The sequence below is a fragment of the Zootoca vivipara genome, chromosome Z1 (genome assembly GCF_965207765.1).
Source record: "Zootoca vivipara chromosome Z1, rZooViv2.hap1.1, whole genome shotgun sequence".
NCBI classification, from domain to species: domain Eukaryota; kingdom Metazoa; phylum Chordata; class Lepidosauria; order Squamata; family Lacertidae; genus Zootoca; species Zootoca vivipara.
Window position 1 is genome coordinate 12,779,945 of NC_142583.1, and position 13,221 is coordinate 12,793,165.

Genomic DNA, 13,221 nt, shown 5'->3' on the forward strand with positions numbered 1-13,221 from the left:
AAACATACCAAACAATCCATCGTATACAGCCAGGCCCTACGTTACAACCGCATCTGTTCCAACTCTACAGACAGAGAATCTCACCTAAGAGATCTACAGCAAACCTTTTTAGAACTAAAATATCCACCTGATGAAGTTAAACAACAGATCAACAGAGCCAGACTGATACCTAGAGAGAACCTGCTGCAAGACAGACCCCAAAAAGAAAATAACAGAACACCACTAGTTATCACATACAGCTCCCAAGTTAAAACAGTACAACACATCATCAGAGATCTACAACCTCTCCTGGACAAAGACAGCTCTCTTTCTCAAGCTCTGGGAGGAAGACCTTTCATTGCCTACAGACAGCCACCCAATCTTAAACATTTCCTCACCCACAATAATACAACCAGCAGACTTAACATGGACACTGGTACCAGAGCCTGCAATAAACCCAGATGCCAACTTTGCTGCCACATACACCTGGACAACACCATTACTGGCCCCAACAACATCAAACATACCATCTCAGGACTATTTAATTGCTCATCTTCTAGCATTGTGTATGCCATCAAATGCCAACAGTGCCCTTCAGCTCTCTATATTGGACAAACAGGCCAAACCCTACGCCAAAGGATAAATGGACATAAATCTGACATCAGGAACCACAAGACAGAGAAACCAGTAGGAGAACACTTCAATCTCCCAGGACATTCTATACAAGATCTCAAAGTAGCTGTTTTATTACAGAAAAAATTCAGAAACAGACTGGAAAGAGAAGTTGCTGAATTGCAACTCATTAGCAAGCTTAAAACCATGGAGCCACCTAGAATGAACAAAGACATAGGATTCTTATCTCATTATACACGATCAAGCTTTCCTTAGCACCTCAGCCCTTGCTACCCCCCCCCGGCAAAACCAATTGCAGTCATTATCAGTCGTTAACAGTCATCAACAGGTTTACCACTCCTATCAGCCCATCACCCATTCCCATCACCCCCACCCCCACCCCTGAATATACATAAGGGTCTGACTGCTTCTGTTTCAGTGTATCTGAAGAAGTGTGCATGCACACGAAAGCTCATACCAAAATAAAAACTTAGTTGGTCTTTAAGGTGCTACTGAAGGAATTTTTTTATTTTGTTTCGACTCAGACCAACATGGCTACCTACCTGTAACAGCAACGGGAAAATGTCTACCCCTTTTTTTGGACCTACATTATGGCAAAATTGATGTTTCACTTGGAAGTTGGGCAAATCCTATTCCTGGAAGTGATCAAGGCTTCATCTCTTTGAAAGACACAAAACAGATTTTATTTTTTATTTTGCTGTTCCTTGTTGTCTCTTAGCCCCAAAATCTGCTGCCTGCTTTGGTTCACTGGATAGCATCAGACTATTTTCCATGCCACACATCCTTTGCCTTCTTGTGGATAGAGGAGCTTTCCCTTGAAAAACTGACCTTCCCATGTTGCAGGATGAACTATGAGAAGTTTCAGAAGCATTTTAACACACACACAAGCACACACCTAATGACTGTCAGGTGTTCAAAGGGGGGGAACCTTCATTATATTGGGATGGCACAAGACTCTTGGATGAGCCCCAATAGATCTTGGATCCCAGCCATTTCTGGGAACAAGGGTGTTGCTTGTTTTTGTTTTGGAGTTGATTCATTTCTTCAACTGGCTACAGACAATCCTTTCGTTGCTTCATCCGTCACTGATCAGCAGTCTATTTTGAACATAAAATGAATTCTACCACCTGCCATACGGGCTGAATTGCCTTTCAATAATGCTGGTCCTTCTGGCCACCAAATGTTCTAATTTATAAATTAAAGCCCTAAGAAAGTATTAAAATATACGTGTGTGTGTGTTTGTGTGTTCCTTTTAAATTGCATTCTGGTTTTTGCATTTCCTTGTTAATATTATCTATTTTATATTCTTTCCACACAGTAATGAGGACTAGAAAGTTTAAAAAGTTCTTCAGTATCTGAAGAAGTGTGCATGCACACATAAGCTCATACCAATGGCAAACTTAGTTGGTCTCTAAGGTGCTATTGAAGGATTATTTTTATTTTCTTTCCAGACATTGGTATAATGCACCTCACTGGCTCCTTCTCATGGTACTCAGTGGGTGTTATGGGGAGGCCACTATTTGAATGACCCTCTCCCTACTGACAAGTAATGGGCTGGCTAAAGTCTGAGTTTGTTCCATTCATTGGCTTCCTGTTCCAGCACTTTAAATTGCCTTTGTTAGATTCCATTTTGTTGCATCTTCCCCACAGTTTACAATACTTAGGATATTGGAATATCTTGGCATATTGGTGTTTGCAATCATTTTGTTTTACATCACCCACAAACGGAATGCACGAGCAAAACAGATAATTAAATGGGGGTGGGGACCATCCTTATGAGGTGTATGAAGAGAGAATACTTATTAAATCTATAAAGAAAAAGGTGGGATATCAATTTAGCAAACAGTAAGTATTCTCTGCGGAACTGGGAAGAGGTTAGGAAATTGCTACATAATAATCAGCAATATGGGTAGGGGCAGTGGGGAGAGAAAGAAAGAAATCAATAAGCTGTTTTTTTTATGCTGACTGAAGAGAAAATAAATCACATGGGTTATAATCATTGCTTATAGACCTGAGCAGGCAGCTCTCACAGTACTATATCATGGGTGAGGATTACCCTTTTGTGACTTTGACTCACCCAGTTGAGTCTAAGTACTGCAGGAGCTTCAGATGTCTGGGGTTATATTACATTGTGTACATCATTCATGTCAAGTTCCCCCATCTGGCCGCCAACATCTCACAGCTTGCTGCTTCAAGAATTTAATCTTTTGCATCTTCTACCTGCAAAGCAAAACTAGACAGCAAGGTGGGAGCGTGCAGGTTAGTACAAGAGCTTAACTGTAGCAAACAGCTCAAATCGGGGGCTGAGCTGAAATTGCTTGCTTGCTTTTATGTTTATTTTTGTGAGTGTCAGAGAGCATCACCCAGCGCTTTAGAAATGCATGTTGTATTTCTAAATGTCCATGTTTATTGCAATTTATTGCCACAGGAATGAGCCTAGACCCACTCATGCTCCTCAGATTCAAACACGCACCCTTTCTCATCTCTTCGCCTAGTGTACCCACGAGGAAGAGTTTAAAAGGTTTCCTTTTTTCTCTTTCTCTTTTCTTTTTTCTTTTACTAAACAGAGTTTTCTGGGTCATCCAGATCTGGACTAACTGTGGTTAATCTTAATTATGGTTTGCTTGAAGCAAGCCAACTTCAAGCCATGGTTTGTGAAGCTGGTTTGTTTCAAGCAAACAATAACTTCATTTCCCCATAGTTCTAGTTACAGGTAGGTAGCCGTGTTGGTCTGAGTCGAAGCAAAATAAAAAAAATCCTTCAGTAGCACCTTAAAGACCAACTAAGTTTTTATTTCGGTATGAGCTTTCGTGTGCATGCACACTTCTTCAGATACACTTGAAACAGAAGTGTCAGACCCTTATATATATACAGATGAATAAAGACATCGGATTCTTATCTCATTATGCATGATCAAGCTTTCTTTAGCGCCTCAGCCCTTGCTTCCCCCCCCCAGAACTAACTGCAGTCATCAGCAGTCGTTAACAGCAATCCACAGGTTTACCACTCCCATCAGCCCATCACCCATTCCCACCCACCCCCACCACCCTCTGTATATATATAAGGGTCTGACACTTCTGTTTCAAGTGTATCTGAAGAAGTGTGCATGCACACGAAAGCTCATACCAAAATAAAAACTTAGTTGGTCTTTAAGGTGCTACTGAAGGAATTTTTTTATTCATTTTCCCACACACCTTGGGGTGGGGACATAACTCTGACCTTCTGTTAATCAAAATTGGAAGTAAAAATTCCAATGGTTGCACTGAAGGAAAAGAGGAAGGGGGAACATGTGAGTCTGGAGAAGGCTAGTTTCATTCACATCATAATAAATAATAGTTTTCCAGGATATCCAAATGCAGGCATTCATAATTTCATTCTGTTGTATTCTTATGTTCTCCCTGTTCTCATGGTGTTCAGGCTATTTTCCCTCACTCACATTTAATCTGATTGACTGGAGTGGCTTTACCTTATTTAGTGATAATGCTGCAGTCCAAAATTTCACCAAACACAATCATGGGGAATTATCAGACACAAATGAAATGGCAATGTTTCTCAAGCATGTCTTAGGACACGTCTCTTCAGCCTTGGGTCTGTAGAAGGACTACAGTTCCCATCATCCCCAGTTGGTTTAGCCAGCGGTCAGGGATGGTGAGCATTGTAATTCCAAAACAACAACAACAACAACAACAACAACAACACAAACTGGCTAGACAATATAAAACCAAATTTACCGGAATAATAGCTAGAATAGAGATAGGCTAGTAACCATTCAAACAACAAACTTATTGAGGTGCCATGTGCAAGTCAAGACCTGGAAATACTGTGAACATGGAATGGATAAAGGTACAAATGTATCTAAACAAATACATGCCCAGTAAACATTATATAGACAGGACTAATGAACCATTCAACAAGTGGCGTGAGTCCAAACACGGAATGGCAACCCTGTGCTGCCACAACTGCGAGGGTAGCTCAAAGGAGAATATGAAAAAATGTTCAAAGCCGCTTATCAAAGATGAACTGAATGGAATGTTCTTCAATGGGTCTTGAGTTGGAAACACAAAGCTGTGTTCATGGATCAATCACGCAAAGGCGAATCAAAGCCACCACCCTGATGGGAATAACACAGGTGGGCAAAAGAAGACCTGTTTCCCGGATATATTACAAGTTTCACTACATGCTTCTTCAGTCCAAAGAGCTGCATGGTACAAATAACACTCCAATTATTTGGCGTGGTAAGCCAAAGAAATTATAAAACCTCTATCTCATACTATATCTTACTAGGGTGATGACTTTTTCATTTTTTTTTTCTCAAAAATTATTTCCTGTAGCGCAAATGGATGAACCTTTTCCTATTAATGACTAAAATGAGGTATATTCCATTGAAATATTTAAAAAAGGTTATGCACAAACAGTTTTTAATTTTTTGTATGCTGTTTAACCATTTCACAAAATTGTATTAACAATTCTATATACATTTTGTATCAAATTTGGACACAACACCACATTCCACAATGGGGAGTGTTCTTAGCAACATAGGGTATACAAATGTCACACCTGCGCAAGGTAAAAGCCCCTTTTGGGGTCCTCAAAACTCAGCCACCAGACCCTGCCGGGCATGCTGGGAAAAGAACCTACAGGAGAGGTAGCAAAACATCGTCCTCTAGCGGCGTCTATACTGTTACTGCAGCTAAAAAAAGCTTCCTTGTGTGTTTGATGACCCCATATAATGTTGTATATATGTGACTCTAAAGCTTGGGTTCAATTTTATATCTGCTTACAGTGACTTCAAAAATGGTCAAAAAACTGATAAATAAATTTTTAAAAATCATTTTGTGTGTGAGGTTTTTCTTATCAAATCTCTTTGAAAGTAAGATTTTATCTAATCTTTCATGAAAGCTCATCAAATTATGATTCAGGGAAATGAGGTTGCAAAAAAGTCATCACCCTAATATCTTACCCAATCATACAAAACAGTTTACTCAGGATAAAGGAGATTTCCCAGAAAATCTCAGTGTTAAAATTAGCAAAAATATTCTGGTCTTCCAGCTTGAAATATTTCCCACATACAGAAGTAGGAAATCTCCCAGAAATCTAGCATGGTGCCTCTTTTGAAAGCCTTCATAATAAGCTAGCTTGCTGCAAGGGTGGGGTGGAGAGACACATTGTGGGTATACTATTTGTGAAACTGCCGGAATCCACAACAAATTCCATCCTTCCAGCCCTGGACTTCATTTGGAGGTGTGGCTTTCAGCACCTCCGTAGCCAAATCCTTTTGGTCCAAACAAGGCAGGTAGTAAAGGTGGTTGCAATAAGGCTTCCTAAAATGCCCTGCATGGCCACCTGCAGTCAAGGTCTTGTTGTATTTTTCGTACTTCAAGCATGGCCAATGCCAGGCTTTATTTCCCCAGGGAGGTGACTTTCTCAGTGAATTACACCTCCTTATGACACTTGGGCCACTTGGCATCCCAATGGAAGGTGGTGGTAGAAGCAACCAGGGGAGAGCCATGACTCTGCCTCCTGGCTTGTGGAGGGTCCTGCCTCGCCTTCCTAGTTGCCAATTTTATCATGACCCTACTGAAGAATGAAGTTCCAAAGGAGTTATGGGGAAATGAAACAGTGGTCAACTTGTTCATACTTTGCACAATTCCCAGATGCCCTGTGATATATGAAGCTTCTGCATTGGGAATCCTCCATGGATCCACTATTGCACAAGGCAGCAATAAACAAACTTGACTATGGGGATAATGTATATGAACATTTTAAAGCTGTCTTCCCCAAACTGGTACCCTCCCAACTCCCATCAGACCTAGCTTTCATGGCCAATAGTCAGGGTCCAGAAATAATGGCTGATGTAGTCTAGCATCACCTTGAAAGCATCAGCTTGGGGGTGGGTATTCTGAAGTGCTACATTAACCCTAAAACTGGAATTCCTTCCCCACAGAGGTGCTTTTGGCCTCATTGCTGAAAACCTTTAGGTGGTTTTTTAACAGAATGCGTTCCAGAGGTCTGTTCAACTTCCGAAACATGCAGAAACCAAGGTGCGGCTTCTTATTGGCTGCAGGAGCGTCCTGCAGCCTATCGGAAGCTGTGGAAGCCACGCCGGATGTTCAGCTTCCAACGCAAAGTTTGCAAACCGGAACACCTACCTCCAGGTTTGCGCCATTCGAGTTCTGAGTTGTTCATGAACTAAGCTGTTCGAAAATCAAGGTACAACTCTCTCTCTCTCTCTGTGGGGGGGGTGTCCTTCTCTTTTTGTACTTTAAGAAAGCTTTCTTAGAGTGACACAAATTTTTAAAATATTTGCTGAGATTTATGGAGTTTTAAAAATCAATCTTTGTGTTTTTCATCCTTGAACCTGCACTTTGTTTTCAGGATGAGTGGACTAGGTCCCAAAAATGGCCTATAAGTAGGTTTATAAATAAAGTAAATAAGCAACAACTTACTTTATTTGGAGTTGTGTGGTGATCAATTGCCAAGACGTTAAACAAGGACTGTTTCATAACTGTGTATTTAAGATTTTCCTGTTTTAGCGGGAAAGATACACTTTCTGGCAATTTTATGTTGTCTTTCGGGAAATGTAGATACTTTAATGGTGAGCACTATATATGACTAACAAGGAAACAAGATGTCTTTCTGTTGGAGAAATAATAATAAGGTGAATTAATCCCTACTATCCCAGAATGACAGTACTTGTGAAGTGAAGCGAAAGGGGAGACTATTGTTCTCTTATCAATAAGCTCCTACTCATTCTGCTTTTCATTGTAACGATAGCATTTCATTTTTTTATGTGTGTTATTAAATATACAAATGTCTCTTAGCCCATTTTAAAACCTGAGAGTTCATAATGTTCTTGACGTTAAGTTTCAGCTTGCTATTTTTCACAGCCAGTGTGGGATGTAAATTGCCTGTGTGTGTGTGTGTGTTATTAAAACAAATATTGTACTTAACTCATATTTATTTAAAGATGTAATGCATAAATAAAAGTTAAGATATACTGCATGCAGCATACTATCAGGATGTAAAAGGTAAAGTGAAAGTTAAAGGACCCCTGGATGGTTAAGTCCAGTCAAAGGCGACTATGGGGTTGCGGCGCTCATCTCGCTTCAGGCCGAGGGAGACGGCATTTGTCCACAGACAGCTTTCCGGGTCATGTGGCCAGCAGGACTAAACCGCTTCTGGCACAACAAAACACTGTGATGGAAACCAGAGCGTACAGAAATGCCATTTCAGGACATACTCCACCGCAGTCATATGCATTTGTATGTGTGTGTCTGCGTGTGAGTGTGCATACATACATCATCACAAAGAAGAAAAGAGAAGACAAAGAAAAGGCAGTATAATTGTAGGCTAAAAGCACAAATACTTTGTGAGAAGTTTCAGGTGATACTTCTCTGTGCTGATTAGAGGCATATAGTGCTCTGAGATGAGAGAGAGGAGTCCACTTAAATTGACAATTCCGTATGTAGTCAATCAACGTGGCTGTTAGCTACTTACTACAAAAAACAGCAGGGAATCTGGCTTTCAAATTTTATTGCCTCAAAAGCATTTTGTTGTTGACTTTCTACCAGACTTTTGGTTAAAGCAACAATTGATGTGACTACAAGGGCTGATTCCATGGTGCTGGGAGGAGATAAAGGGCCTTCAGTTAAGAGTGGCAGAATATGTTGGGGGCATTACATTTAGCCGTAGGCTGCCCCAAGATGCATATTCATATATTCATGTATTTGCCTCAGCAAACCAATGGTCATCTCCACCTCTCAACATACTTATTGTGTCCTCCCTTCAGACCCCAACCATTTCTGTTTTGAGTGGTTAAGACCTGTATGGGATAGGAAAGGGCAAATTTGTCAATTTTTGTTTTATTAGTTCCTCATTTTTCCCCAATCTTAAATTCAGTTATCCATATTTCCATATCAGCTTGTGGGTTACTAAAGTTCCCATGAAAATTCACCACCATTTTCATGCCTCCCCCCCCCCCGGTACAGCCCACAAGTATTTTCTCCCCAATATAATGCATTTTGTATGCTATTTTCACACATATATGCATTAGTATGCACACTTTGTCCTACTACGTGCATTTTTGCACATATTGCTTGGTTGCAGAACTGCTTTGAAAAATTCAGGAAAGTGTGAATTTCAAAAAACCGGCTTTGCCTCATTTCACACATTGTTTCAGAAAGCGCACATTAGGTAGGTTCACCATTTCTTCCCCATATCTAGTATGATCCTTCTACTTGTGCTGAAATGTCATTTACCGAGAGCATGACAAGGGGAGTGTGGCCTTGCTCCTGATTCTCAGTCTCTTTGCAACTTTTGATACCATTGATCAGCTCCTTCCTGGACTAGCTCTGTGGAATGGGAATTCAGGACACTGTGTTTCAATAACTCCAGCCCTGCCTATGGAACCGAGTCCAGAAAGCATCACTAGGAGAATGCTTTTGGGGGGCCTCAGTCGTTATGCTATGCTATGGGGTGCCACAGGGCACTATTTTCTCTCTCCATAAATATCTACGTGGGAGCTGTCATTAGTTGTTTGAGGTACCTTTTTATAGCCCATATTTTGGGAGAATGTATCACTGGATTCAGTGGGACTTAATTCTAAATAAAGTGTGATAGCATTGCAGCCTAAATATTTATGAAGTCTTGAGATAATGCATTTGAAATTTTCTTCCTTTTATATAGTTTTCCATAAAGGAGTTATGATGTGCCTAAAGATTTATGAATGAGACATGTGATCCCAAAAGCTCTCATATTAGTTTTTGAACTAAGCTATCATTTAGTGTGAATTTGTTGCATCTGTGTGATGGATTGCACAGATAGATCTTGGCTGATTTATCACCTATGGTGGAATTATGCACTTCTATCAAATGCTGAAGCATCCCATTTTGGATTTAGCAGTATGAACTTAATATGTACACAGCACAATATTAAGCATATCTTTTGAAAAAATAAACAGACATTATGATTGCAGAGAGCTTTTAAACAGAAAGGTGTAGCACACATTTAGCAGGTCAGCAAGGATTCTGCTTTTGATTTTCATCCGAAAGGAATTTACTATTCAGACCGGACCATTTTCTCAGTGCTGCTACAATAATCTGAAACAAAGTAGTTAGCACAAGCAGTTGTGCCACCGGAACACAAAGAGTTAGCACAAGCAGTTGTGCCACTGGGACTTGACAAGTATTGAGATTTTTGTCACTAATGAAGTCGAGCACCCACAGAACTGCAAGACCTTTGTAAGCATTCAGTTTAAATGCTTCCCATAGCCCTGTGAGTATGCAAAGTTGTCAGGCTTCGGGGAATCGGTTTCCTCCCCCATGGCCGTAAATGAGGAGATCAAACTAAAGGAATTTTTACCAGTTAGTTTCTCTAATAAACACAGCAAAGGAAAAAAGAAAGCACCAACCCAGAATGGCGGTGCTCCCAGTTAAGGCTCTCACCCCCTTCAATCCCTATTAATCTATTTCACTCCTACGTCTTGTAATCTGAGCTTGTACCCTCTGTGCTTTCTGTTCTGAGACGTTCTGAGCACTTCTTGACCTTGGGCTGAGCGGAGGAATGCTGTCCAGAGACTGTGAATCTGTTAGCCCTCTCTCTCCTAGTGTTTCTTCTCCTAGCTGTTCCCCACCCAGTATATCCCAGCTTCTGCCTTCTGAACTATGCCCTTCTGCAAACCATGCAGGAGCAGAAGCAGGGGGAGGCTCCCACCATTCCTCTACCATGCAGCCCTCCTCAGCAGAGTCCCTGACAAAAGTGAAGTGTGTGACAACTGGGGAGAGGCCCTTTTTAGTTGCAGCACCCCAATTATGGAATTTTATTCCAAGGAAGCTCACTGCTCACTCCTGGTCTACACTGACTTGCAGTAGCTCTCCAAGGATTTAGTCAGAGATACCTCACCACTCTTATATGGAAATTCTGCCACTGAGATTAGACCCCAGCCCTAAATAAAGGAACAGCTAACTTTCAGTACACACGCTGCATACAACTCCCCCGAGGTTTTTTTGTGCCACCTGGACTCCTTGTTAGTGGTTTTCAGAATCTGGTATTCTATAGTGTTTCGCTACCATCAAATAACAACAGATGCATTAAATTCTCTTTGTCTTTCTCTCACACCCTCAGACACACTCTAGATAACCAACACTGACTGTCTCTAATTCTACATATATCAAAGGTATCTATGCGTTTTTGTTGGTTTTGTTTCCTAACTTGCTGTCTATTTGTTCGCATAATTCAATGAAGCCACTGTACTTATTTTTTCTGACCTATTGAGCTCATATAACCTTATAATACATATATGAAATTAACCAGAAATAATTGACCTATTTCAATAAAAATGTGACTGGTAATTTTGAGAAGAAAGTGTGTCTGTTCACAGAAACATGCATAATCACAAGTCTACCTAATTCAATAGTACAAGGTCAAAGTCTTTCATCCACTGCCATTTTAGGTTACAGGATAATCTAGACTTTGCTGTAAACAACATTTATTATTATTTGTGTCGCCAAAGGCAAATTGCTGAGATACACAGTTAAAAGGGTATCCAAACAAGCTGCCACATAAAATAGTTCCATATTTCTTATGCAAATCTATGAGCAAATTCAGTTTAATAAGATAATAGGCAAGTCAACTCTGCTTGGACAGGAACTATTTCTGTTAAAGGTAATGACATATACAGCTGTATGTTTGGGAATTTGTGTTTATACATTTGCTTCAAAAAGATCCCTACACCACCCAGGACAACCTGCACACCATGTTTTAAAAAGCAGGGAAGTGTCTTCTGGGCAATTTTCCAGTCAGATTCTTAATTTGATAGTATTGAGGTAACCCTTTGCCAGCTGTCTAAGTATGTCACATCTTGCACAAAATCTGGTGCCTGTTAAGGATCAAATCAAGTCAGTCAGTCAAATTTATTAGCTGAAAATCATTGGTCATCACAAAAAAGTGGCCCACCATCTTTGCTCTCGCTGCTGTACATTTAATTTCTTAATAACAGAATTTAACCACTTTCAGTTGTGCTTCCTTTTGATTTATTTGCTGCCCTTTTATTTTTGATCAGAGTGTGGTGTATCACACAATTACAATTCTCAGCTGAATTAAAACTATAGCATGCAATGTTTTATGAGCAAAATACTTGCACTTTTTTTTAAAAAAAAATATTGTTAAAGCTCCAAATTTAATTTGTGTGAGATGAGCTATTCATGTCTCTCAAAACTGTAACGTCAAAATATTTCTTTTTTCCTAGTGACAAATTCCTAACAAGGCCTTTATTTCTGAGTTTATTGAAATCTCTAAATCAAATCAACTTCCATTATGGGTTTTTTTTTACAGTACCACAAAAAAATTCTATTAGAAATTTATTTTCTCTGAATTTACTTCATTCTCACTGCATGCGTTTTACTTGCTGAGTTAATTAAATTCCTTGCCTGCTTCCCACTAGCGAAGAATTTCAGTGCCATATTCACAAATGAATAAAAGGGTTTTGCTGTTAAGAGAGACTGGATGTGACACATGTAATCAAAATAATAATAATAATAATAATAATAATAATAATAATAATAATAATAATAATTTATTATTTATACCCCACCCATCTGGCTGGGTTTCCCCAGCCACTCTGGGCAGCTTCCAACCAAATATTAAAAACAATATAGCATCAAACATTAAAAACTTCCCTAAACAGGGCCGCCTTCAGTTGTCTTCTGAAAGTAGAATAGTTACTTATTGCCTTGACTTCTGCTGGGAGGGCATTCCACAGGGTGGGTGCCACTACTGAGAAGGCCCTCTGTCTGGTTCCCTGTAACCTCACTTCTCGCAATGAGGGAACCGCCAGAAGGCCCTCGGTGCTGGATCTCAGTGTCCGGGCTGAATGGTGGGGGTGGAGACGCTCCTTCAGGTATACAGGACTGAGGCCGTTTAGGGCTTTAAAGGTCAGTACCAACACTTTGAATTGTGCTCAGAAATGTACTGGGAGACAGTGTAGATCTTTCAGGACCAGTGTTATGTGGTCCCGGTGGGATTAATTGCAGTGGGATTAATTGCAGTTTCCGGGTCACCTTCAAAGGTAGCCCCATGTAGAGCACATTGCAGTAGTCCAAAATACAGTCATACCTCGGTATAAGAATGCCTCGGTTTGAGTATTTTCAGTTTAAGTACTCCGCAGACCCATCTGGAATGGATTAATCCACTTTCCATTACTTTCAATGGGAAAGTACGCTTCAGGTTAAGTACAGACTTCCGAAACCAATTACACTCATACCTCGGGTTAAGTACGCTTCAGGTTGAGTACTCCGTGGACCCGCCTGGAACAGATTAATCCACTTTCCATTACTTTCAATGGGAAAGTTCACTTCAGGTTAAGTACGCTTCAGTTTAAGTATACCACGGACCATCTGGAACAGATTCATCCACTTTCCATTACTTTCAATGGGAAAATTTGTTTCAGGTTAAGTACGCTTCAGGTTAAGTACAGATTTCCGGTACCAATTGTGTTTGTAAACCGAGGTACCACTGTAGAAATATATATGTGTATAACTATAATTGGCAGACTAACAGACTACTGGCTAACCTAGTAAGTGTTCCGTAAACTGAGACCTAAGAATCAGACAC

General features: G+C 40.3%; 1 pseudogene; it reads right to left on the minus strand.

Moving 5' to 3' along the window:
* Window positions 1-5,843: 5,843 nt before the first annotated feature.
* On the minus strand, window positions 5,844-6,182 carry LOC118083566 (cysteine-rich protein 1 pseudogene; annotated as a pseudogene).
* Between the last annotated feature and the right edge of the window lie 7,039 nt (window positions 6,183-13,221).